This window comes from Scyliorhinus canicula, chromosome 3 (assembly GCF_902713615.1).
Source record: "Scyliorhinus canicula chromosome 3, sScyCan1.1, whole genome shotgun sequence".
Lineage (NCBI taxonomy): Eukaryota > Metazoa > Chordata > Chondrichthyes > Carcharhiniformes > Scyliorhinidae > Scyliorhinus > Scyliorhinus canicula.
In genome coordinates this window covers 230878160-230904618 of record NC_052148.1, presented here as the reverse complement: position 1 = coordinate 230904618, position 26459 = coordinate 230878160, and the positions used below count along the sequence as shown (strand labels likewise).

Below are 26459 nucleotides of genomic sequence, written 5' to 3'. Positions count from 1 at the left end.
TAAGCTGCAGACTTGGGAAACAGTAAGGCTGTGTTAAAGACATACAAGCGCAGAGCAACAAGCAGGAAAGTTTCAGAAAAGTTGCTATTGCTGATGAAAATTTCTCAGTCTACCATCTGTTTAGAGCCATCATCTGTCTTCCCTCATTGGCAAAAGTTGTGAAATTTCGAAGGGGAATTTTCATCACAGAAGAGACAAGGAAATATACCTTTCCACTACAGCGCTAAAGAATTAGAAGACACTTGTGAAACACTTACACTTGAAAAAAATTACAATGGGCCATAACTTCCTTGGAGTGGTAATCAGTGTTGGACCCACTTACCTCTGCCAAATTTCTTCCTTCCCTGTCTTACCCAACCTTCCTGACGCAGGCTGCAAAACTTTCACCAGAACCCAGTGTTAAAATGTAACAGAATCAAAGTGAAGGAGAAACACCCCTTTGTTACTGCACTAGCTGCTGTAAAGTGGGTAAGTTTAAAGGTCCCATTGAAATTGACAGGCTAGGGAGAAGATGTGTGTCGAAGATAAGTGGATAGGTTTGGAGAAGTGGTGGGATCGGATATCGGGAGGGTGTGGAGATGGGAGGGTTGGACACCAGGATGGGGTGGATTAGGTCAGACACCATGGGGGGAGTAGGTGGGAGGCTCAGATATGAAGGAGGAGGTGGGGAATTGGACATCAGGAGGATGGGTGGGGTCGGGCATCGGGGAGTGGGGGGGGTCGCATATTGGGAGGGTGGGAGGTGGTCCGACATCTTGGGGTGGTGGGTTTGGAACAGTGGCGGGGTGAGTTCAGGGTGTGAGGTCAGATCAGTTGGGGGATCCAGTTGGGTTGGGGGGTCAGGTCGGGGTGCTGGGCTGGTTGTGGGGGGGGGGGGGGGAGTGATCAAGGGGTGGGGGAATCCCATGGAGGGTTAGGGGGATGGGGAATACCATGATGGAGTGGTTAGTGGGAAGGGTGGTGGAGTCCTGGGGGGGGGGGGGGGGGGCAGAGGTGTGAGGGGAGTTCCGTGGGAGGGTTCGGTCAGGCAATTTAAATTAGTTACACAAAAGTTAGAAGAGAAGAGGTTCTATTTCTTCTAACTTTTTCTGAGTATCTATTAGTGTAATTGAGGCAGAACCATCCAAAGTCAGCAATTAAATTGCTTTTTCAGATTTTTCCCAGTGCAGCACAATTGTCCAGAGGAAGTTAGCACATCTGGGCAATTATGGCGCAAACTTTTACCTAGGAACATCTGAGAGGGATTCCCAAGTGCATCTTTGGGGTGAACCCCCACCCCCCATAAATCCAATGCCGAGGACCTTTTCATTTAGCAAGAAGCCAATGAGATGATTGAGCAGTATTCCATGCACTTGGGTCAACTAACAGTCAAATGTGACTCTGGCAAAGTTGAACAGGTGAAAAGGGAAATAAAAACAGAAATCAACAAAGATTGTCGCTCCAACCAACTTCGCCAGGAAGCACTTGACAAAAATAGAAAGCAGTCAGAGCTGCTGGAGGTAGCAAGGTCACTATCGCTTTCAAGTACAGAGCTATGGAAGTTGAGACAGCCAAACAACCACACTCTTCAAGTTCAACTCCTGTGAACACTAATCATCACTCACTTCCCAGGAAACACCTGCAAACCAACAACAGCAACCTCACAAATAGAGTTGCCACTTTGCAACAATGTTTTCACTGTGACTGCACTTGCCCTCAACTGGACAGAACATCCTGCTAACAGTAAACAGTGTAAAGCTTGTGGCAAACTCAACCACCTTGCTTGTATTTGTCATTCATCAGCAGAATTAACTACAAGGCCAATACTAACAGAAGGGTGCCACATATGCACACCACAGGAAAAGGGTGAGGGAGTGTAGCCAAAGTAGAGATAGATGACCCTGAACAAAAGTCTGTGTTCTCTTTCAGATACAGCACCAGCCACATCTAACAGTTACCATTGGCTGCTTGGCTGTAGATGTTCTCATTCATACAGGAGAATCTGTCAATGTCATGGGAGACAAAATGTTCAAGAAACTTCAGGATTACTCCATTCTCTGTAAACCAAGGAATACAAAGGTTTTCCCTTATGACAATGGCAACCATTGATAATTCACAGGACCTTTGCAATGCCAATCTCGTGCAAAAACAACAAAATTAAGAGGAACACTTGTTTGGAGAATGTGATATGCTTATGAGGTTTATGACCTGACTGAGGTGCACACAATTATGAAGTAAAGTCTTACACCAGGTTAAAGTTCAAAAGGTTTATTTGGAATCACTGGCTTTCGGAGCGCAGCTCCTTCATCAGGTGAGCCGCTCCTTCATCACTCACCTGATGAAGGAGCTGCGCTCCGTAAGCTAGTGATTCCAAATTAACCTGTTGGACTTTAACCTGGTGTTGTAAGACTTCTTACTGTGCTCACCCCAGTCCAACGCCGGCATCTCCACATCACAATTATGAAGGACAGAGATAGGGGAGATAGGAAGAATCATTTCCCCTTGGTGGAGGGGTTAATAACGGGGGGAGGGGGGGGGGGGCATCGATTTAAAGGAAGGGCAGGATGGGATTTGAGGAAAAAGCTTTTTCACCCACAGAATGGTGGAAATCTGGAACTCCCTGCCTGAAAGGGTAGAGAAGGGGAAGCCCTCACAACATTTAACAGCATTTAGATGAGCATTTGAAATACCATGGCATTCAAGGTTATGGCTGAAGTGCTGGACAATGGGATTAGAATGGATTAGGGCTTGATAGCCGGCGCAGACGCGATGGGTCAAGGGGCCTCCTGCTGTGCTGTAAAACTCTATGGGTGCAATTCTCTGGAAACATTTCTGAGTGTGGTAGCGAGCGGGATTTGCTGCGGATTTCCCGGCGCTCAGCCCAGCAAGACCATAAACACAATTCAATGTTAATTGGTCCACTTGCCGAGGCCTCACGGGCTTCTCGGCACAAATGAAGGCTCGCCAGCTGATTCACCGGCACCGAACTCGCCAGTCCCCCACTAACAATGCCGAGCAGCACTTAAGCTGCACTTGCTCAGACAACTCCAGCCAGCTCGCAACAATGGCACCCAGGGGCCCGGCCCCAAGATTCGGAGATACTGACCTGGGGCAGCTGCTAGATGCCACGGGGGCCAGGAGGGATGTCCTGTTCCTCCGAGGGTCCATAGAGTCAGTCACAAGGCAGCCAGTACTGCCGGGATGAGGTGGTGGCAGCTGTCAGCTCAGGGAGTGTGACCAGGAGGTCTGGCCTTCAGTGCTGAAAGAAGGTCAATGACCTACACCGGGCAGCACGAGTGAGTAAACACCAACGCCCATACTCCCCCCCCCCCCCCAACGCCCACACTCATCCACCCCCAAACTCCCGATGCGACCCCCAGCCCTCCCTCCACCCCCCCCCCTCAAACCCCCAAACCCTCCTTCACACCCCCTCTCCCACCACTTTGAACCACATGTGTGGCTAACGATGCCCTTTCCTCAGGTAAAGCTCTCCCATAATCGTCGGGAGAGGGTCCAGATTGGCAGAGGGGTGCCAGACATAGGAATCCTCACCTCCTTTGAGTAGCAGGCCCTGGAGGTGACTGGGATGGCAGAGGACATATTGGTCAACCACGCGGAGGACATGTCAAACATGAGCCTTACTAACTGACCCATCCCTCCCACTGACCACATGTCGATTCTCCCGCAGGTCCTCCAGCCAACGGTGTCAACTCATACTAGGCGGCACCCCCTCCTGACTCAGAGGAGAACACCTCGGAGGAGAGCTGAGCGGCACAGCTGTCATCCCCACCCTCCACCAGGGCAGATAGATGCATCTCGGTGGGACATATTAGTGGACAGGCTTCTGGGGCACAATCTGGTGAGCACCACACTGCTGATGATGCACATCAGGTGGAGGCAGGAACCCTCAGGCGAGACAGTGGTCAGTGGTCTGATGGATCCCAGGATCCTGCTGGGTCCCAGCCTGATGCTGAGTGTGGCACAGAGGTACCTGGAGCTGATGAAGACAATAGAGACCAACCTGGGCATCCAGAGGGAGAAGTTAGCGTCATTCCAGCAGATCCATAGCAGGTTGGCGGAGTCCCAGAGGCTAAGGGCGCAGGAGATGGCGCCGCACTGAGTGGCACCAAGACCAACTGCTAGGGTGGCGAACGCAGCGGAGAGCCTGGTGCACGACGTCGGCACCATGAGTGAAAGTGTCCAAGGCGTCGCGCAGTCAGTGGCAACCATGGCTGAGGGTCTTAACAGAATGCCCAACTCACTGGGGGATGTCACCCAGTACCAGGCCGACCTTGATGAGGTTCTGTGGGACATGTCCCGCTCTCAGATGGGCATGGCCCAGTCACTGCAGAGCTTCTGCCAGTCACAGGTAGGCGTGGCTGAGGCACTGCAGAGCATAGCACAGTCACTGAGGAGCATCGCTGTGGGCATCGATCCCTGAGGGGATCCCCCAGGGCTGGCAGAGGCAGATGACGCAGCGTCCAGGGTGAACGATGGAGCTCAATGGGCACCGAGCCCAAGGAGGGAGCACTGAGTGCCAACTTGGCCCCATCCCATGGAGTGGCGATGGTGGCCACCAACTCCCCAAGTTCCACCCCTCAGATGAGGACGTGTCCCGAGGTCAGCATTGGGACAGGGTGGCATGGCTGTGCAAGTGCCGCTGACAAGTGAGTCATGGCCCGCCGGACTCAGAGACCCCAGAGGACGCCTGCCAGGGACGAGGTAAGCAGCTGACTGCCTCCACCTCTGATGTGCATCTTGGAGAGACACCAAGACGTAGTGGTAGAGCTAGGAGGGCAAAGCACATCGAGAATCACTGAGGGCACCAGGGGAGGGTGGAGGGGTTGGAGGGTGTAGGGAGAGGGAGGGGGGGGGGGCAACACCATCAGATGTGGGGTTTTTACAATACATTTGTTTTCACAAAACCAGTATGTAGCCTCTGTCATTTCCTTCTACAATGCAGGCCAACACCAGATCCTTTGCCTATCTCTCCAGGCATCCTTTGGCCATTAATTGGCTGCTCTGGGGAAAATGTCCCCCACACAGTGCGGGCTTCTGACTGACATTTGTGCTGATGTTGGGGTTCAGAAGTCTGCAAGGGAAAATCTTTCACCCAGAGCACCTTAGAAGTCAGAGCAAGTATCAGAGCAGCCTGCCACTAGATCTACTGAAACTGCAGAGATTTCACCTTTCATGATATGCAGACATGCAGATAATGATATACAGACAGGCACAGACAGGTAGCTAATGAACATAGAGAACATGACATGACCAATGAGCAGGCATGACACTCAGGCGTGGTATCTCACTATAAAAAGCACGAGGCACTCACACTCTGCCTCTTTCCACTGATGAACATCTACAGAATGAGTCAGGGTGGATGTACAGTATCACACCTCCAGCACGTGGCTAAGAGTTAGTCTGGTTCAGTCAGACAGAGTAACCACACTTAGGTTAGCAGAGAGTCAAACTCATAGAGGACTGTGCTAACTGTGCTACTGGTTCAATAAATCAGATTGAACTAACTTCAAGGTCTGGAGTATCTTTTGGTTAAAACTGCATCTAGTAGCAGCCTGTGTTATGCCAGAGCACATAACACGACATCACCCTTGAGAGATGCCAGAGACAGGAAAAGAAAAGCTTTCTAATTCACCGTGGGTATGGACACAGATGTTTTTAAATGTTAATAAAGTTAATTTGTCTCATTACCTTAAATTTATTACTTTGCAGCACTTTCAAGAATGCCAAGTGCCAACTCTGCTTTTTTTTTTGTTGGTATTCAATGCAAAGACCTGAATTGGTCAAGACCATAGGTACAGGAATGTGCCATGTCACTCCTCCACCAATCAATGAGGTTACGGCTTATCTACGACCTAATTTCATCAACTCACCTTTGTCCATACCTTCCTTAATACCTTTGGTTAACTAATATCTATTGATCTCAGTTTTAACATTAACAGTTGATCAAGCATCAATTTCTGTTTGCAGAAGAGCATTCCAAACTTTACTACCCTTGGTAAGTAGCAATGTTTCCTAATTTCATTCCCAAAAGATCTGCCCCTAATTTTTAGACTATGCCCCCTAGTTCTAGATTCCCCAACCAGCAGACATAGGGTGTGTCTCTGGCTTTGTTGCGCTCTCGCTCAAGCATAAGGAGGCCGGTGAATAGCAGAAGAGGCCAAATTGAGATCCACGCTGGGCACCAAACAGTTTACGATGCAACTGGTCCGCTCCCAAAGGCAAAATTGGGATCTCGACTTGGCATGGCGAGAAACTATTATAGCCCATTTGCATACAATCAACGAGAGCGACCCCATATCCAATAACCTTCCGTCATTCAGCCGCCTCCTCAGCAAGTGGTCACACTGGAGCCGATTAGTACTCCTTTTGAAAAACGTGAACCCGGCAGAAGGGCTTCTGTGGGGAGCCGAGGAGGTGAGTAGCCATCTTTGCTCACAAGCAAATAGCTTGCCGCTACAGTGCTCGGCCGGGGGTTGCTAGGCTGGGATGGAGGACCCTCCACAGAAGTGGGCCGCCATGGGGAGGGGAGAGGCGCTCGCGGCACCACCATGCCAACCCCTGGATAGTGTGTACCAATTCCGGGGCAACCTTTGTCACTGCCCATCTGCTCCACCGACCATCCATTACCGCCACCGACTGCCGAGGCCTCTGGCTGCGTGGCTGAAGGCTATTGTATTTGGCAATTGCCAATCGTGTGAAGTGAGCGCTTGACACATGCCAAGTGGATTCCCATAGGTGGGAGGGCCAATGTAACATGTGGGAGTCATTGCCTAGCATCCCAATCACACCTTGATGCTTGGACACTGTGCCTGAACACTGGAAGAGGCAACACCACACACGCAGCATCAAAACACCCAGGGGATAGGACACAGCTCCGGGGACATGCCCATGGCTGAAGGGTAGGTGAGTGCCACGGGGAGTTGTGGGGATGGGCGGTGGGGGTGTTTGGGGGGGGGATGCTTGGAGGATGGGAAAAGTGTCCGGAAGTCGGTCTGCACTGCAGAAGAAAGTGACAGAGGCTTCATAATGGTTGTGCAAAAAGCAATTTAATGTGTTGTACAATATCCCTCTCCCGGTAGTGCCAGCCCCCACCCCCCCAGACCCCAACCCTCCTCCCTACCCCATACCTAGCCCCCCCACTCCCTCCCCCTTTGCCCTCAGTAATCCTGAACGTGCTTGGCCCTCCTAGCTCTACCACTATATCTAGTGTCACCCTGTCCCATGTGCTGACCTCAAGATGTGGCCTCATCAGAGGGGTGTAACTCAGGGGAACTGGCGCTCCCGTTTGCCATTCCAATGGACAGGTCCGGCCTGGCACTTGATGTCCCCTTCTCCCGATTGGTGCCCTGAGGGTCCTGGGCCACCTTGGGATGGAGGAGCAACTAGTTCAATTCCGATTGCCTCTGCATCATCTGGCTCTGACAGATAATGGGAGAGCTTTTCCTGAGGAGTCACAGAGGGGGCAGCGTTAGCCACATGCATTGTTCACAGTGGTGGAGGAGGGGGCATGAAGGCGGGGTTGAGGGGAGGGGGTCATTTGGAGAATTGGGGGTTGGATGCTCCCATGGGGGTGGAAGGGTCTCGGTGGCGTGTCGGCGTTGGTGTCTACTCACTCGTGCTGCCTGGTGTAGGTCATTGACCTTCCTGCACTGCTGGCCAGTCCTCTTCGTCATATTATTCAAACTTATGGCTGGCGCCAACTCATCCCAGGCAGCACTGGCTGCCTTATGGCTCACCCTCCGGGACCCTTGGGGGAACAGGACATCCCTCCTGGCCTTCACTCCAGCCAAGAGCCTCCTCAGGTCAGCGTCCCCCAAATCTTGGGACTGGTCTCCTCGGCGCCATTGTTGTGAGCTGGCTGGGGTTGGTTGAGCAAGTGCTGCTTCAGTGCTGCTTGACCTTGTTAGCGGGGGGTTGGCGAGCGCGGCTCCAGTGAATCAGCTGGTGAGCCGTTATTTGTGGCAAGAAGCCCATGAGGCCTCGTTAATGGACCAATTAATGTTGAATTGCATGCTGGCCTCCCTGGGCTGAGCGCCGGGAAGCTCGCGGCAATCCCGCTCGCTTGCCACACTTAGAAATTTTTCCAGAGGATTGCGCCCACAGTTTCTCATCCTCTACCATTTCTATTTCCCTTAATATTTTGAAAATTTCGATCAAATCTACCTTTAACGTTTTTAATTTTGCAAAGTACAACCCCAGTTTGTTTAATCTTTCCTTGTAATTTACCTCATGGAGTCCAGGTGTCAAGCTGCTGGCTTTATCCCTATCCAATGTCATAGGACTGTCCAATTGTTCAAAACCAATTTTTTTCTATTAATGTTTCGAGGAATGTGTGATTCGCTGTCTGGCCAACATTTGATGCCTTTCCCTAATTGCCCTTGAACTGAGTGGCTTGCTAAGCCATTTAAGGAGGCAGTTAAGAGTCAACCACATTGCTGTGCGTCTGGAGCCACATGTCGGCCGGAACAGGTAAGGATGGCCGATTTCCTTCCCTAAAGGACATTTGGGAACCAGCTAGGTTTTTCCAATATTCAATGATCATTGTCATGGTCACCATTACTGACACTGGCTTTGTATTCCATAATTATTAATTGAATTCAAATTTCACCAGCTGCCGTGGTGGTGATTTGAACCCATACCCCCAAAGCATTGGACTGGGCCTCTAGATTACTAGTCCAGTGACATTACTACCAAGCCGCTGATTGGCAAATAGAGAGACCCCTAACCTTTTCACATCATAAAGTTACTTACTTTCATTGCTTTTTCGGAAACAGCTTTTATTGAGAACAATCTTTAATGTATGTTCTCATTGCAACATATTGTCTTATATATTGCGGCAATTTCCGAGCCTTACACTAACCCCTTGCGATTATGTAAAGCCTGTGTTTAAAAGGGTAAGTGTCAATTTAATCCTAATAAACTCTATTGTCACAAGTAGGCTTACATTAACACTGCAATGACGTTACTGTGAAAAGCCCCTAGTCGCCACATTCCGGTGCCTGTTCGGGTACACAGAAGGAGAATTCAGAATGTCCAAATTACCTAAAAGCACGTCTTTCGGGACTTGTGGGAGGAAACTGGAGCACCCGGAGGAAACCCACACAGACACGAGGACAATGTGCAGACTCCACACAGACAGTGACCCAAGCAGGGACTCAAACCTGGAGCTGTGAAGCAACAGTGCTACCCACTGTGCTGTCTTCTTTAATCTCAACATTTCTCCACCTAGTTATTATTTATCATATTTAGTTATACATGCCTATCTTTACAGTACAATATCCTTGATCCCAAATTCATCTTTCTCTGACATTATTAGCATTGTTAGGGGAAAGGCAGGCTTTTTGGGAACATAATTTAAATCAGTTCTATCTACTGTCTTGTCATTATTATAAATAAAACTATAAATAAAAATAAAAATGTAGTAGCATATCTATATTCTTCGAAGCTTCCCTCACTGAGTGCAGAAAATCTCCAAGTAATTCTCTCACAATAAGATGTGTCCCAGACAGAACTGAAAAGGTTTCTTGTCCATTGAACCTTTATTCAGTATGAATTCTGAATATTTAATCAGTGAAATAAAGTGTGGCTCAATCTGCCAAGTTTCTAGACTTCTGGGAATGTGCAGCAGCTGTTAATTCCAAATCAGGGTCCCAATTATACGACTGGAACCTGATTTATACAGATTAATAACTGGCCTATCTATCCACCCTTGGATACTCCAATGCTCCAATATCCTTCAGCAGCTGGTTTGGGTTGCATTCTGCATAATTCAAATCTAATACCCCTGCTGCCGACCCTATCATGGGCTGGGGCTAATATCAGGGCCATTGTTGCATGTTTAAATGCATCAGAAATTAACTCATGCTTTTGAAATACTAATAAATGCAGACGGGAGAGAGAATAAAATTTGTTGGCACAAATCTTTTTCTTCAATATCTGTTTAGTTTGCCAGATTTCTCATCCATAAAATAAAAGAAACAGAAAATCAATGGATTGCATTGCAGATGTACTATCCTGTATTGTTTTCTTCACGGAGATGCTTTATGCCCAAGCTCTAAAGAGGAAATTCTGCCCGAATGATCTCTAACAGCTGAAAGGATGCTTCACTCTGGTCAAAATTCCATTACACCAGATCTTAGGCCTTGGCAGATGTGAGACAGATCACGTGGATCAAATTCCTCATTTGTATGCTTGCCAGTATTTTGTAGAACATCTTTCCCCCTGGGTATCAAAACTGCTTTTGGAAGTCCCTGGAATTGTATTAAGAGCTTTGTTTTTCTCCTGAAGACTTCAGTTTTTATCTGTGTTTTTATATTGAGACAGCCGAAAGGGGCTCTGTGGAAGTCATTTACTTGTAATATTTTATCAGAGATTCAATCGTATGATACTAGTGAGGCAGAAATTCAGGTAGGCCAGCTGAATGTGAAAAGCCTGCAGCAGCACTTTTTAAAAATTCATTTACGGGATGTGGCCGTTACCGGTTAGGCCAGCATTTATTGCCCATTCCTAGTTGCTCTTCAGAAGGTGGTGAGCTGCCTCCTTGAATCGCTGCAGTCCCTGAGGTGTAGGCTTGCCCACAGTGCTATTAGGTAGGGAAATCTAGGATTGTGACCCAGCGACAGTGAAGGAACGGCGATATATTTCCAAGTCAGGATGGTGCGTGACTTGGAGGGGGGCCTCCAGGTGGTGGTGTTCCCAGGTACCTGCTGCACTTGTACTTCTAGAAGGTAGTGGTCATAGGTTTGGAAGGTGCTGCCAAAGGAATCTTGACAAGTTACTGCAGTGCATCTTGTAAATGGTACACATGGCTGCCACTGTTTGTCAGTGATAGAGGGATTGAATGTTTGTGGAAGGAGGAGCAATCAAACTGGTTGCTTTATCCTGGATAGTGTTGTTGGAGCTGCACTTATCCAGGAAAATGCAGAGTATTCCAGCACACTCTTTTTTTTCCAATTAAGGGGAAATTTAGCATGGCCAATCCACCTAACCTGCACATCTTTGGGTTGTGGGGGTGAAACCCATGCAGACATGGGGAGAATGTGCAAACTCCAGACGGACACTGACCCAGGGCCGGGATTCGAACCCGGGTCCTCAGCGCCACAGTCCCAGTGCTAACCGCTGCGCCACATGCCACCCTGTCACACTCCTGACTTGTGCCTTGTAATTAGTTGACAGCCTTTGTGGAGATCAGGAGGTGAGTTACTCACCATAGGATTCCTAGCTCTTGGCCTGCTCTGTTGGCCACAGTATTACTGTGGCTAGTCCAGTTCAGTTACTGGTCAATGATAACCTCCAGAATGTTGAATGGGGGAGTCAGTGATGGTGATGCCGTTGAATGTCAAGAAGCAATGGTTGGATTCTTTCTGTCGGAGATGGTAAATGTGTGTGGCACGAGTGTTACTTGCCACTTGTCAGCCCAAGCCTTTATATTGTCCAGGTCTTGCTGCATTTGGACATGAACTGCTTCAGTATTAAAGGAGTCATGAATGGTGCTGAACATTATGCAATCATCTGCAAATATCCCCACTTCTGACCTGATGATGGATGGAAGGTCATTAATGAAGTAGCTGATGATGACACTACCCTGATGACCTACTGCAGTGATATCCTAGAGCTGAGATGATTGATCTCCTACCACTACAACCATCTTTGTTTGTGCCAAGTATGACTCCACCCAAGGGAGAGTGTTACCCCTGATTCCCACTGACTCCTTGATGTCATACTAGGTCAAATGCTGCATTGATGTCGAGGGCAGCCACTCTCACCTCTTCTCTGGCATTCAGCTCTTCTGTCCACGTTTGTACCAATGCTGTAATGAGGCCAGGAGCTGAGTGACCCTGATGGAACCCAAACTGAATGTCCGGGAGCAGGTTATTGCTTAGTAAGTGCTGCTTGATAGCATGGTTGATGACCCCTTCCATCACTTTGCTGATGATCAAGAGTAGACTGACGTGCGCTAATTAGCTGGGTTGGATTTGTCCTGTTTCTTGTGTACTTGGGACAGACTTGGGAAATTTTTCATGTTGCCGCCTGTATGCCAGTGTTGTAGCTGTACCGGAACAGCTTGGCTAGGGTTGCGGCAAGTTCTGAAGTACAAGTCTTCAGGACTATTTCTGCAATATTGTCAGAGCCCATAACCTTTTCAATATCCTGTTTTCTCAGCCGTTTCTTGATATAACGTGGAGTGAATCAAATTGGCTGAAGACTGACATCTGTGATTCTGGGAACCTCTGGAGGAGCCTGAGATGGATCATCCATTCGGCATCTCTGGTTGAAGATTGTTGTGCATGCTTCCATAAGATCATAATACATTGGAGCAGAATTAGGTCACTCAGCCCATTGAGTCTGCTCCGCCACTCAATCATGGCTGATATTTTCTCATCCCCATTCTCCTGCCTTCTCCCCAAAACCCCTGATCCCATTATTAATCAAGAACCTATCTATCTCTGTCTTAAAGACATTCAGTGATTTGGCCCCCATAGCCTTCTGCGGCAAAGAATTCCATAGATTCACCACCCTCTGGCTGAAGTAATTCCTTCTCATCTCTGTTTTAAAGGATTGTCCCTTTAGTCTGAGATGGTGTCCTCTGGTTCTAGTTTTTCCTACAAGTGGAAACATCCTCTCCACATCCACTCTATCCAGGCCTTGCAGTATCCTGTAAGTTTTAATAAGATCCCCCTCATCCTTCTAAACTCCAATGAGTACAGACCCAGAGTCCTCAACTGTTCCTCATACGACAAGTTCTTCATTCCAGGGATCATTCTTGTGAACCCCCTCTGGACCCTTTTCCAAGCCCAGCACATCTTTCCTTAGATGCTGGGCCCAAAACTGCTCACAATACTCCAAATGGGGTCTTCCAGAGCCTTATACAGCCAACCTTTCACAGGTCACCAGTGCTGCCCTGAAACGAGCTACTCGCAGAGAGGTTCAGGAAGGTGGTGACATTAAGGGCCACGGGCAGTGGCCTTTAAATTGGGTTAAAATTGCCCAAACCATTTCACGTAGAGCCCCCGTGGACAGTAGACAATGTTTCATTCCCTGGACTTAGGCTTCTTTCAAATCAGATGAGTTGCAAAGATTATGATCTAGCGTCCCCATTAACTATGAGTTCAAATCCCGTAATGGCTGCTAAATCAGGTGAGCGGCCAAAAACGGGATTTGTGTCAGCAAGATCTCAATTTGAGATCTTCCCTGTCCCCCACACTAGTGACATAATCGGGTTCAGGCCCAGAAGGGATATGAACTTGATCCATACATTTTAATACATTTACATTTAATTACTGAGCTTGACTCTCTAATGTCCTCTCACAATGTTTCTTCCCCTCCCCTCCGCCCCTTGGCGGCGTGACGACATGCTGGCGCGAATCACTACTGGTTTTTAAAAGCGAACACCAGTCATGATGACCACGCTGGAGGTGCAGAAGTGCCTGTAGCCCCCAGGGTTGAGGGATATGCCTCGAGATTTCTCTCTAGCACCATGGCACGTCCGGGGCACTCGCAAGGGACACTAGCAGAGGGATTCCCCCCTTCTATTGGGGGGGCTCCCCTACTGCATGTGGGGATTCCTCTTATCATGGGTGAGGGGGAGGGCATGTGGTTAAGAGGGTTCCGTTCAGCATGTGGGAGTTGGAGGGAGGCGTTCCCCTTATCTGGAGGAAGGTCCCGATGTCCATGGGGGAGGGGGCCATGTCTGTAAGGATTTGCGATGTGGTGGAAAACATTTGGTGCACCACCATCCTCTTTGAGTGGTGTCTATAAGGAGCAGAAACATTAACCCATGAAGTGCCCAGCGAAGTCAGTGTGCAAATGCATCCAGGGGTTTCCTGGCCATTCCCAAGGGTGGTGCAAGGCTGATAGAGGGAGTTTCTGATGTTCCTGGCAAGCCACACATTGCTGCACCATTTGTTCAATGTTGCTGTTGAGCCCTGGTCACCACACATAACACCTTGAGAGCATTTTTATCTTGGAAGCACCCTGGTGGCTGCTATGCAAATCTTGCAAGATCGTGTGCCGCCCCGGACTCGGGATGGCCATGCGAGCTCCCCACAGGTGGATTCCATCCTCCACCCTGAGCTCCTGCTGTTTTGCAAGTTAGACCCCTCTGGGGGTTTTGTTGTGCTGGCTTTGCAGGGCGACATGGCACAATTTCACCAGCGCAGGATCCCTTTGTTCCACGTGCAGATTTGTGTGGCTGTCACAGGTAGCGTGTCCATGAGGTTCACTGTCAATACGACTTTGTCTGCTACGGTGTGGACGGGAGGCTTATAGGCAATGGGAGTCATCTGAGGGCATCCCCATGCCATGTGCGATCTGTGCTCCTGGACGATTTTCAAATGTGTACTCATAAGCTGCCAACAGCAGTGCCCATCACTGGATTCTGGCCAAAGCTATTGGTGGTATCATCTTGTCTTCCTTAAAGAAGCCAAGTAAGGGCTTGTGGTCCGTGGCCACCATAAAATGATGGCCATAGACATACTGGTGAAATTTCTTTACCGCGTATATCACGGCCAGTCCTTCCTTCTCAGTTTGAATTTGGCGGCGCTCTGCATCGGCCAGGGTTCTGAACGTATAAACTATCAGCTGTTCCGTTCCAACGGTGGGACAACATTGGCCCAATGCCATATGGAGAGGCATCACATGTGAGGAGGCGTGGCCTGGATGGATCATACTGCGTCAACAGCTTCGATGACAATAACGCCGCTTCACTCTGCCAAATGCTTCCTCCTGCAGCACTTTCCATTTCAATTCTGTTTTTTTTTTACTCACACATGCAGGGGCGCCAACAAGGCAGCCAGGTTCAGGATGAACTTCCCATAATAATTGACAAGCCCCAAAAAAGATCTCAGCTTCATCGTGTCCTCAGGTGTTGAGGCTCTCCTGATAGCCTGGACTTTTTCCTCCACTGGGTGCAACCCATCCTTATCAACTTGGTATCCAAAATATGTGACCTCTTTTGCCTGGAAGATGCACTTGCCCCTCTGCAGGTGAAAACACATGTCAGAGACCCGCCGGAAGATCTATTCCAAATTTTCCAGGTGTTCCTTCTTTGGAACTCCTGTAATGAGCCCATCGCCCAGGTAGACAACCTCCCTAGGAAGCCCTGAGAGGATATTTTACATTACCTTCTGGAAAAGCGTACATGCTGATGACACCCCGATTGGAAGCTGAGTATACTCATACAACCCTCTGTGGGTGTTCATGGTGACCTATGTTTGCGATGCCACGAGGTATGCAGTGCTTATGTCAAACTTCGTGAACGAGTGACACCCGACCAACTTTGCATACAGATCTTTTACACGTGGCGTGGGGTACCGGTGCAAGAACTTGCACGAGAATTCGTCTCCTTCCTACACAAAATTCAATTTGTTTTGCCAGGCCATTTTGAGAGTTTGAAGCATATGCTCCTTCAAATATTCCACAGTATCATGTTTCTAATCTTTTACCTTTCACAAATCAGAATAATAAAAAGAAAATGGTGATGCTTGTGGCTCAGATTTTCCATCTGGCTATCAGAAATAGATCAGGATTCCCCTCCTTCTAGGGGAACAGGGTCAGGCAAACTCTTGTCCTTGACCCTGCTGTGAAGTCCTGAGATCAAGGGCCGTTATTTTTCTTGAGTCCGTTCCGGCTGGAATTTCTGTGATATTGCAGTGGGACACTTGATGGAGAAGAAATATGGCTGCGTAAAGGTGGGCAACAAAAAATCCCAAAGTTTAATTTGTTTTTGGTCTTGGACTTTGCTGAGGCCTAAACCAGGGATGGCTTGAGGTCCAGGGAGAGGCAGCTATGCCCACTACTGCCTCATTTTCATCCAAAAATGGCTTCATTGGGCCTCCACTTCACTCCCAGGGTCCACCACTCTTGGCGGTGCCTACAGTCAGCAGTATCGGTTGTGGAAGGCAGAAGAATTGCCCAAATCCAAAATTCTGTGCAAGCAAATGGGGTTTGAATGAGTTAAAATTTTCCAGAAATTGTATGTGAGAATAATTGTTTGATTATATAACAATGATATGATCTATAATGTAAGATTCCTCCTGAAATGAAATGAATATCACTTATTGTCACAAGTAGATTTCAATGAAGTTACTGTGAAAAGCCCCTAGTCGCCACATTCCGGCGCCTATTCAGGGAAGCCGGAACGGGAATTGAACCCACACTGCTGGCCTTGTTCTTCATTACAAGCCAGCTGTTTATCCCACTGTTCTAAACCAGCCCCTCTCCCCTTCTCTGCCAGTGGTAAGAGCTAAAACAACCCAAAGAAGGAAGTTTGCTTGTTTTGAAAGGACTTCTCTGGGAGGAGAGAGGCAAAGAATTGTATCCATTCCAACTTCCCAACCAGCCTGTAGCTCGCCCTTTCTTTTCTAAGAATTATAATGAGAAGCTGGTCCTAGCTCACAGCCAAATCATTTAATTAGGGCCACTTTTAGGCCCTGAAATTTTATAGGGCTTCCCTAATGGATTGGTCTAGTGTCGCCACATCAGCTTTGAGCAAACCATTGGAAGGTGTTAATGGCTGTACAAAGAAACGGAAACAATAATTTTAAAGAAGGGGGGAGGAAATGGTAATGCTTCATTTGCATAGAGCATTGGCTCCATCCCATTTGGAGAATCACACCTCAGGAAGTATACATTTTATCTTGGAGATGAGTCAGTGCCGATTCACCGGAACAAGGCTGGGGTTTAATGAGTTAAATTATGAGGACAGAATGCAGGGACCGGACTTATATTCCATTGAAAAGAGAAAATTAATGGGCACGATTCTCCGGCCTCGTTGACCTCTCGCTCAAGAGTAGCGAGGCTGGTGAATAGTGGGAGAGGCCAAAAATGAGAACTGCGCCAGACGCCAAACAGTTTGCAATGCAACCGGCCAACTCCCGTAGGCGAAATCGGGATCTAGCCATAGTGTGGCGAGAAACCAATTATCACCACTGAAGCCCTATTTCCATACAATTAACAAGAGCGACCCCATATCCTGTGGCCTCCTGTCATTCAGCAGCCTCCCCAGCAAATGGTCATACTGGCGCCGATTAGTACTCCTTTTGAAAAATGTGAACCTGGCGGAAGGGCTTCTGTGGGGAGCTAAGGAGGTGAGTAGCCATCTTTGCTCACAAGCAACAGGCCCGGGGGTGCTGGGTTTGCCACCCCAGTGCTCGGTATGGTGGAGGAGTTCGGCTGGGGGTGAGGGACCTTGCGCAGGGGTGGGCTGCCATGGAGAGTGGGGGAAGGTGCTACGGGGGGCAATCAGGGGGCAGTTGCTCATGGCACAACCATGCCAACCCCTGGATCATGTGTATCTGTTCCGAGGGGAACCCTTGTCCCTGCCCGTCTACCCCACTAATCACCCATACCCCCACCGACTGCTGACACCTCTGGCTGCGCGGTTGAAGGCTGTTGCTGATAGGGAATTGGTATTCGTGGTTAAGTGGGCACTTCACGTCTGCCAAGTGGATTCTCGTGGTTGGGTGTGTAGCATGTGGGAGTCATTGGCTGGCATCACATTCACACCCTGATGCCTAGACACTGTGCTTGAACAATGCGGGAGGCAACAGCACACACAATTTACGAACGCCAGGTGATGGGACAAAGTTCCAGGAACATGTCCACGGCCGGTGGGTAGGTGTGCACCACTGGGAGGGGGGGATGCCTGGAGAGATGGGCAAAGGGTTCGGAGGTCGATCCACATTGTGGAGGGAAGTGACAGAGACATCACACTAGTTGTGCAAAAAGGAGTTTAATGTGATGTACAATAGTCCACTCCCGGTGGTGCCGCCCCCCCAACCACTGCCCAAGCCCCCCACCCCACCAACCACCCCTCCCCCCCTTCCCCAGTGCCCTCAGTGATCTTCAACATGCTTGGCCTTCCTAGCTTGACCACTATGTCTGCTTGTTTCCCCAAGATGCACATCTGAGGTGGAAGCTGCCAGCTGGTTACCTCGCCCTGCAGCCTTCGATGCCCCGGTGTCCTCTGGGGGCTCTGGGTCCGGAGGGCTCCTGCTCACTTGTAAGTGGAACATTCACAGCCGTGCTGCCCTGTCCCGTGTGCTGATCTCAAGACACGGCCTCATCAGTGGGGTGGAACTCGGGGGAGCTGGTGTCCACCGTCACCATTCCGTGTGAATCAGTGCCCTTAGGGCCCTGGGGTCCACCTTGGAACATACGGGCAGCTGGTTCAAGCCCCAAATTGGGGGGGGGGGGGGGGGGGGCTGGTGGGTGGGTGGCTGGTGTATCAGCTAGAGAGCAGTTATTTACAACGAGAAGCCTTTGAGGCAAATTAATGTTGAATTGCATTGCCGGCCTTGCTGGGCCGAGCGGCAGGAAGCACGCGGCAATTCCCACTCGCTACCTCACTTGGCACTTTTCCTGAGAATTGCACCCAATCAGCAGGTGATTTACTTGGCCAGCTACCCCCATAAGCTGAGCATCACGAACCTCAGCTTGACTCCAGTCCTGCCCCGCAACAAGCTTGGGTGGCTTGGCTGTTAAAGGTTAAGAGAGGGGGCAGGTTGCTTTACTGGGAAGAAGTGAGAAGATATTCTGCTTATATATCTACTCACAATAACCTGAGCAACAATGCTGAAAGGGCTGGATTTCCACGGAACCTTTAGAAATTTTGATTGGTGCCTGGATGCAGAAGTTGTGCCCCATTCCCCGATTGGATTTTTGCCGGTTGGGAAAAGGAGGCTGAGTGCTGAATTCAAACGGACCCTATTTTGGCTGTCCAAGGACCTTAGACCACAGTGGAGGTCACAAACTGATGGAGTAGATGTGCATGCTCTTGAAGGGCAGATAAGGTCTGTCTCACCACCAGTAGTTTAAGTTTTTAAAAAAATGCACTGCTCTTTAAAGTAAAAAAAAGCTGTCAGCGAGAGTTTAAATTTGATTTGATTTAAAGTTTGATTTTTGGGGAAAAAAGTGCTGTTTCAATAGAGTTCTTTCTTGGCATTTCTCCAAGGGCTAACATTATATCATTATATAGGCTTGGCTGAGTTTCTAAGTCTGAAATTATCCCAGCAGGTGCTTCTGCGCTCACAGCATTACTGACAACTTAAAAAGGCTATTAAAGGATTAGCTGTCTCTGATGTGGTCATTGTATAGAGGTTTATTTCCTTTTATAAGAGATTAATCACTTGAGAAGAATTAAAAGTCTTGAATGGATTTAGGAATGGGTGTTTTATATCACCAAATGTGTAGCAGTGGGAGCCATACTAGAAGGTTAGACATTTCTTTTTCTTCTCTCCATATGGCTACTGAGATGTGCTCATGGTAGATACTGGGCAAGTGGCTATGGATGCAACATGGAGAGTATGATGGGCCATGGTGAATGGGGAATGAGGTGGTGTGAAATGTAAGGGCTAGAGGTACACAAGTGGGACGGAGTCTCAGAGAACAAAGGCAGGCCTTCTAACCTTGGTACTCAACTGCCCCCATGGCTATCTATACTGTCTTAAGGGCCAATGGCCTCAACTCCATCCTGCACCAACACACCCTATCTCCTCGAGCAAAAATTGCACGTTTTGGGGTCCCATTTACAACGGTGGATCTGACGAGTTAGGAAATTTCCTGACTCAAGTCTTAGTCTCCAAGTATCGTTAGGAATGTGAGGCTTTGTAAATAGTTATACTTTGAATTCTCTATTTAATTCCAAGAAGAAAGAATTTGGGGGTCCAGAGCGGTTAGAACAGTTGCTTCACAGCTCAGGGTCCCAGGTTCGATTCCCGATTTGGGTCACTGTCTATGCGGAGTCTGCACGTTCTCCCCGTGTTTGCATGGATTTCCTCTGGACGCTCTGGTTTCCTCCCACAGTCCAAAGACCGTTTGATCACGATGTCCTGCTTGATCACGATGTCCGAACAGGCTCTTTGCATGAAAACCCCACTGAGAGGCAGAGAGCTCATGGAGTTGTACGATATGACTCTACTCTATGCGAAAACACATCTGTCCTTGTACACAACACTTGCTCTTTCAAGAATCCAAGCAAGATAGGAGAACACCTCTGCCTCAATCTTATATGGCCAATAATAAACACAACATCAAGGCAGCACGGTAGCATAGTGGTTCGCATAGTTGCTTCACAGCTCCAGGGTCCCAGGGACGATTTCCGGCTTGGGGCACTGTCTGTGTAGAGTTTGCAAGTTCTCCCGTGTCTGCGTGGGTTTCCTCCAGGTGCTCCGTTTTCCTCCCACAGTCCAAAGATGTGCAGGTTAGGTAGATTGGCCATGATAAATTGCCCTTAGTGTCCAAAGAAAAAATAAAATAAAATAAAGGGTCAGGTGGGGTTACTGGGTTACAGGGGTAGGGTGGCGGCGTGGGCTTAAGTAGGGTGCTCTTTCCAAGGGCCGATGCAGACTCGATGGGCCGAATGGTCTCCTTCTGCAATGTAAATTCTATGATTCTATGATATCTAATTAACATTTCTATCTGGATACTAGGCCAGTGTGATTCACTTTGTCATGGATTTGTGCTTTCAGAGGAGAATGTAAACCATTGTACATTTGGGTTGTGTGTTTTCTTAAAAGTATTATTGAACCTCACAGACATGGTCAGTCTGCAAGAATCTGAGAGAGAGAGAGGGATGGAGAGAGAGAGGGAGAGAGGTAGGGAGAGGGAGATAGAGAGAGAGATAGAGAGTAGATAGGTACTGGTGACAAGTCCCTATTATTCACCATGCAGAATGCAGATGGAAGATCAAGCTTGGATTGAAGAGACCATGTTCATGTTTCAACAGCTCTGGAAGATTCACCAAACTTTGCCGAGAGGGAAACCTTTCCAATTCGTCCCTCACATGAAAATCAGTTTGGGGTGTAGAAGATATCCTACTGGAAAAGAAAAATGCAGCTGAGGACTGGTGCCTGGAGAATGAAGTGGGGGAAGAGGGGAATTTTCCAACCATTCTCAGCAGTGAAATCTTCCAGTCCAGCCAACGGTGAACCCACGCCACAAGTTTTCCAGCAGCATGTGGTGGATTCAATGGGAAATCCCATTGGCAGAGGTGGGACCAGAAGATCCCACCACTGGCCAACAGCGGGCTGCCTCACACCATCGAGAAACACAGAAAATCCTCCTAAAAGTGTCCATTTAAAGGAGGGTAAAGTGTAACTGTGACAGGAGGATTTTCAATCATTGTAAAAGTTAAATGGGGGTCTTTAGAGTATAAGCTGACTACGGAAATGGTGTTTAGAAGAGTCATACTGATGCAAAATGTTAAGTCTGATTCCCTCTCCACAAATTCTGCCTGACCTGGGTTTTTCAAGCATTTCCTGTTTTTAGTTTAGATTTCTAACATGCACATGTTTTGCTTTTAATTGTGTTTGGTCAATATTGCTTTTTACTTTATTTGTAACAATAAAAGTCTTAAAACTTGAAATGTTATGTGATCATTTTAGTCATTCACTGTATGTTAGAATTTCTTTTTAAAGGTGAGGAGTCTCTGTGGGTTGTAACAACTGATCAATATCAATTTATTTTTTTAAGATTACTTGTGATCTCTCTTGGCAATATTGTAATGAATACTGACTGTTGGACTTCCTAACAGATTCTGTGCAAAATATTTTCTTTTCATTCTTTTACATTTTCCCAAGACGTAAACAAACTAGAGGATTGTAAACTGACCTGCTCTTACAATCCTGCCTACCCTGAGCGTTTACTGGGAGGATGCAAAAAAAATATGTTTGGGCTTAGTTACAACCATTCAGCCAAACTTAGGAATTCACTATGTCAGAAATTAGTCTATGGAGAGCGGATGATTTCCCAATCTAATGTAAATCAGGTGGACAGTGAAGAAGGCATGTGCTACTTCACTCGAAGGAACCAGCCATGGGACCCATGTCATTGTCATGACAGGACTTCACTTCCCTTAGTTCAATGAGCTGCCAGTGCTCATTAATAGCTCTCCAGCCAGGGGTTGAGAGAATCCAGCAGGGTGGCTAATCCTGAAGGAGATGACTTAAGTGTTGTGATGATCTGAGGAACAGACAAAAACTTTGTAGGACTGACAACAAGGACATTCATTGTGAAAATCTGTAAGTGGCAAACCCACAATGGATCGCAAAATTAAAAGCAAAAAGACAAAAGTGTTGATGGGGGGGGGGGGGGGGGGGGTCACAATTATGCCATCTGACTCCAATCAAAATGTATCCATGAGGTTCCCTTCTATTTGCAGTGGGAGTTCCAGCTGTGCAGACTGAAGTATGCCTGAAAATCGTAAAGTGGGGAGGAAGGAGGAGTGGTTGCAACCAAGTAGTAATTAGGACTTCTGTGTTCCTCTTGATTTTTACATGCAAATGACGCAGTAGGGACGTGAAAATCACTGTGTGTGTGGGTGTGTGTATGCCGGTAGGCTCATGTTTCAAGTTAATGACAGAAGACTTGGAGACAGCTGTGAAATACAATGCTTTCATTCACTTTTTTTCTTTATAAGTTAGTCTTTTGTACAAAAACTCAAGTTTGAAAAAAAAAAGATTCTAATCGCATGCCATCCAACCCATAACATTTTGTTTGCATCAGGCTATATGATTAGCTCCATATGTTCTTCCTAAACATTAGGTAGTGAGCTCCAAGTGTTTCCAGATGAGTTTTTCAGCCCCTTCCCCAAAAGTCTTCATATTCCAGCCTTAAATAAAAGCCTTTCATCAGTGTTGTTCATTGTGGAATGTCAACCCCTGGGTTCATGCACAACTAAAGAAGAGTTTACACAAAAGCTTATTTGCTCCAATATTTCTTTATTAACAACAGGACCATTAGATAGGAAAGGGAACTAAAAACAAAAAGTCACAATTTTCAAATGTGTTGCCAAATGAAAACTATCAGTAATTCTCTAAATGTTTCTAATAATTTTTTCTGACTCATACAATGGATATCTGAAAATTGAATGTTCTTGCCCCCTGCTGATCAGACTCAGATAAGATCATAAAATACATATTGGAAGGCAATACAGTACAAAATCGGTAATGCTTTTCTAGCTGGTGGAGTGCATTATGTCTATAAAAGTATAGAGGTACAACTGTATAACTAGTTGCAGGCACTATGCTCCCATGTAACTGGAAGCTGTGGCTAAGTCTTTGTGAAAGCCTATAACCAATGAGTGCCAATAACATGAAGGAATGAAAGTAGTTAGTTACATAAACGCAGGAATGCTTGGCATTTGCTGTGACAAGTGGTTATTCAGTTTAAAGTATGGATTTCCCTGTTGTTTCATTGGGAAAGGAACCATGCACTCGGCATTCAGGTAGAAAATTCCAAATTTGATTCTTGGTCTGTGTTGACTTAACTGATCCCAGCTGAGGTTGTAGTTTCAATGTCACGCTGCACTAAGGAGGGGAAACAAAGCAGCAAAGGATTGTGCTGCCAGTGAGTATTCGGTGACCCCTATTGGAAATAAGAGTGCTGGGCTTAGTTGTAATTCTCTCCATTGTTAAATAGTTTGTTCACAGACGAGGTTCTTTCATTAAGGAAGGTCACTCAGGCAAGATATCTGTGGAAATGTACCCATTCTGGATTTACATATCGGGAGAGGGTGATGATTTATATTAGTTCACAGTTAATTCATTTTAATAATAATCTTTATTGTCACAAATAGGCTTACATTAACACTGCAATAAACTTACTGTGAAAAGCCCCTAGTCACCACATTCCGGCGCCTGTTCGGGTACATGGAGGGAAAATTCAGAATGCCCAAATAACCCTACAGCACATCTTTCGGGACTTGTGGGAGGAAACCCACGCAAACACAGGGAGAACGTGCAGATTCTGCACACAGTGACCCAAGCCAGGAATTGAACCTGGGACCCTGGCGCTGTGAAGCAACAGGCTAACCACTGTGCTACCATGCCAACCTTCACATCTTAATTTAAGATGCAAGTTCTCACTTGCGTGGTGCTATTGGATCTTACTCATACTATTGAGAGAGGTGTTTGAATGTGTCTCCGTGCTCTTCGAGTGGGAAGGAGTGAAAGGAAGGGAAGGAGGATGAGTCAACCTATGTTGCTTTTGTGTGCCACATAGAAATCAATATGGAGGCCTGGTGATGAAGTGGGTAGCATTCCTACCTCTGAACCAGAAACTTGGGGTTCAAGTTCCAGGACTTGATGGCTAAGGGAGATGTGATTCATAATGTGGCCAAGCAGGTATCAACTTGTAAATCCTACCAATACACACCAATGGCAGGTGGTAAGACTGTGGGAGATTCCTGGTCACCACGTAACAGAAATAAATTGGAACCTCTGCTATCACTATCTATAACTACAGATTACAACATGCACGTAAAATTTTATGTTGCCACAGCAACTTGGACAGCTGGATAGCCAGTGTGGAGCACGCTCACTGTTTGACCCTTTCGGGGCTGGAGTGGATTTATGACCTACCTCCTTGCCCTACGTCTGGCGGAGGTTGTGGCGCTGTGGGTCAGGACTTCCCTGAATTCTTCAGGAAGAAGAAGGTAGAGAGCAATATAGTGCAAGCATTGTCCAGAAACAGCTCATTTACTCATCCTCTTGGTAACAAAATAATTTGTGGAGTAAATGCATTTGCAAGAAAGGATTAGTCATATAGTCTGGACAGGTGGGAAAAATAGTTAGAAAATGAATAGCTAAAAGAAAGACACACATTCAGCCTTATTATTTCAGACATGGTCATGTCGGTTATGAGACAGATTAATCAAACAAATTAAGTTTCATCTGCACATCTATGGATGCTCTTCAGACAGATACTTCTAATGTGTAGAATACAGGCTAAACAACACAGGCAGGTTTAAATTATTTCAACCTTAAAATGTTTTCCCTTTCCTACATTTTTAACAATTATTTATTTTTGCCTTAACTGTAGCAGAAAGAAGTGTCTGTGATCTCTGTTTACGATGAGTCAACTTGCAATATAAATTACTCATGGTCCCAAAATCACACAGTGTAGAATAGACATTTTGGTTTTCTTGATTATTTTTCATAATTATATAAAGACATGTTCAAACAAGATTGAGGAAATACATTCATTTGACAACTCTTCGTCTGAGGATGTGGGTTCACACATTTCCACATCCAGTTTTTCTCTGACACTTCCCTTTGCATTTTTATTGCTCATAAATTCCAAAATGTCACAATTATTTTCAATGTCTCAATTATTTTACATTTATCAATATTTTGGTGCAAAACTCATAACCTAGAACAAAGCATAGTACAAATATTATATTTAATTATATCCTCTGTAAAGGGCTAATATTAATAAAGGGCGTAAATAGGTGGTGTTTGTTGGAAAACTATAGGCGCCAGGGTATAATCAGTACACCTTCTGCAAATAGTGCAATATCACCACATGATGAAGAATTGTAATGATGAGGAGGGGTCCAAGACTGATTCCTGGTCTGTATTGGTACCATACTTCAAGAAATAAAGGCGACACAGTGGTTAGCACTGCTGCCTCACAGCACCAGGGACCCGGGTTCAATTCTAGCCTTGGGTAGCTGTCTGTGGAGTTTGCACATTCTTCCGTGTCTGCCTGGGTTTCCTCCGGGTGCTCCAGTTCCCTCCCACAGTCCAGGGAAGGTGGATTGGCCATACTAAATTACCCCTTAGTGTCCAAAGGTTAGGTGGGGTTACAGGATTACAGGGATAGGGCAGGGGAGTGGGCCCAGGTAGAGTGCTCTTTCAGAGGGTCGGTGCAGACCCAATGGGCTGAAGAGCCTCCTTATGCACTGTAGGGATTCTATGACGTATCATCAGTACATTTAATTTGTGTTTGTGTAAATATTTAAAATATTCAGTCATTATCACAATAAATTAAAGTACATTTGAATTGCGAGAGTCTCAGATTGATGAATGAGGAAACAGGAAAACTGTCCAAACAGATAGAGATATGCTGCCTGAGAAAAATTATATTTTGTGCAAGCATCTAAGTTTGTACCAGTGAAAGAGTAATTAATTTATTTTCATTAAATCTATAACAATGAAGTCAAACTAAAATTGTACAGTTGGCCAAAATTGTTTCTGGTTTCTGCCCTGGTGTTCCTGGCAATACATTGGTGTCTTTTATGTTCCATCTCCCAGAAAGTGTTATTTTATTCAACAGGACAAACAATGTCCATTTTCCCAGTCAAACACATGTAAGTGGTTTATTTTTGCCTACCTTCTGCACTTCTACCTAGAAGGAAGTAGTTACCCATGTTTCTCCTGATGGAAGAAGTCCTCAAGCATCTCATCCAAGTGCCTGCAGACTATTCACCCACATAAGGCATCATTGCCTGCTCTCATCTAACCCAGTGAGAAAATGCTGATTTTCCAGTAGGTGAAACTGGATAATAATCAGGATTGGGAATCCTGAATGATTTTCACCCTACCTTTAGGCAAAATAAGAGTTAAATTACTATTCCCACTGAGATAATCAAATTACTCATCTGTAGAATTCAGTATTCACTGTGACGTGGGTTACCTACTGAATCATCAGTTAATGATTTGCATGTGTTCAGTGTGTGA

At 46.9% G+C, this 26459-nt stretch overlaps 1 long non-coding RNA gene across 1 annotated transcript in view; it reads left to right on the top strand.

Moving 5' to 3' along the window:
* The window catches only part of LOC119963363, a 36062-nt gene extending 14698 nt beyond the window's left edge, over positions 1-21364 (top strand). The window contains exon 3 of the long non-coding RNA XR_005460082.1: positions 20726-21364. This is a non-coding gene — a long non-coding RNA (uncharacterized LOC119963363). The remainder of the gene's footprint in view (positions 1-20725) is intronic.
* The last annotated feature ends 5095 nt before the right edge of the window (positions 21365-26459 follow it).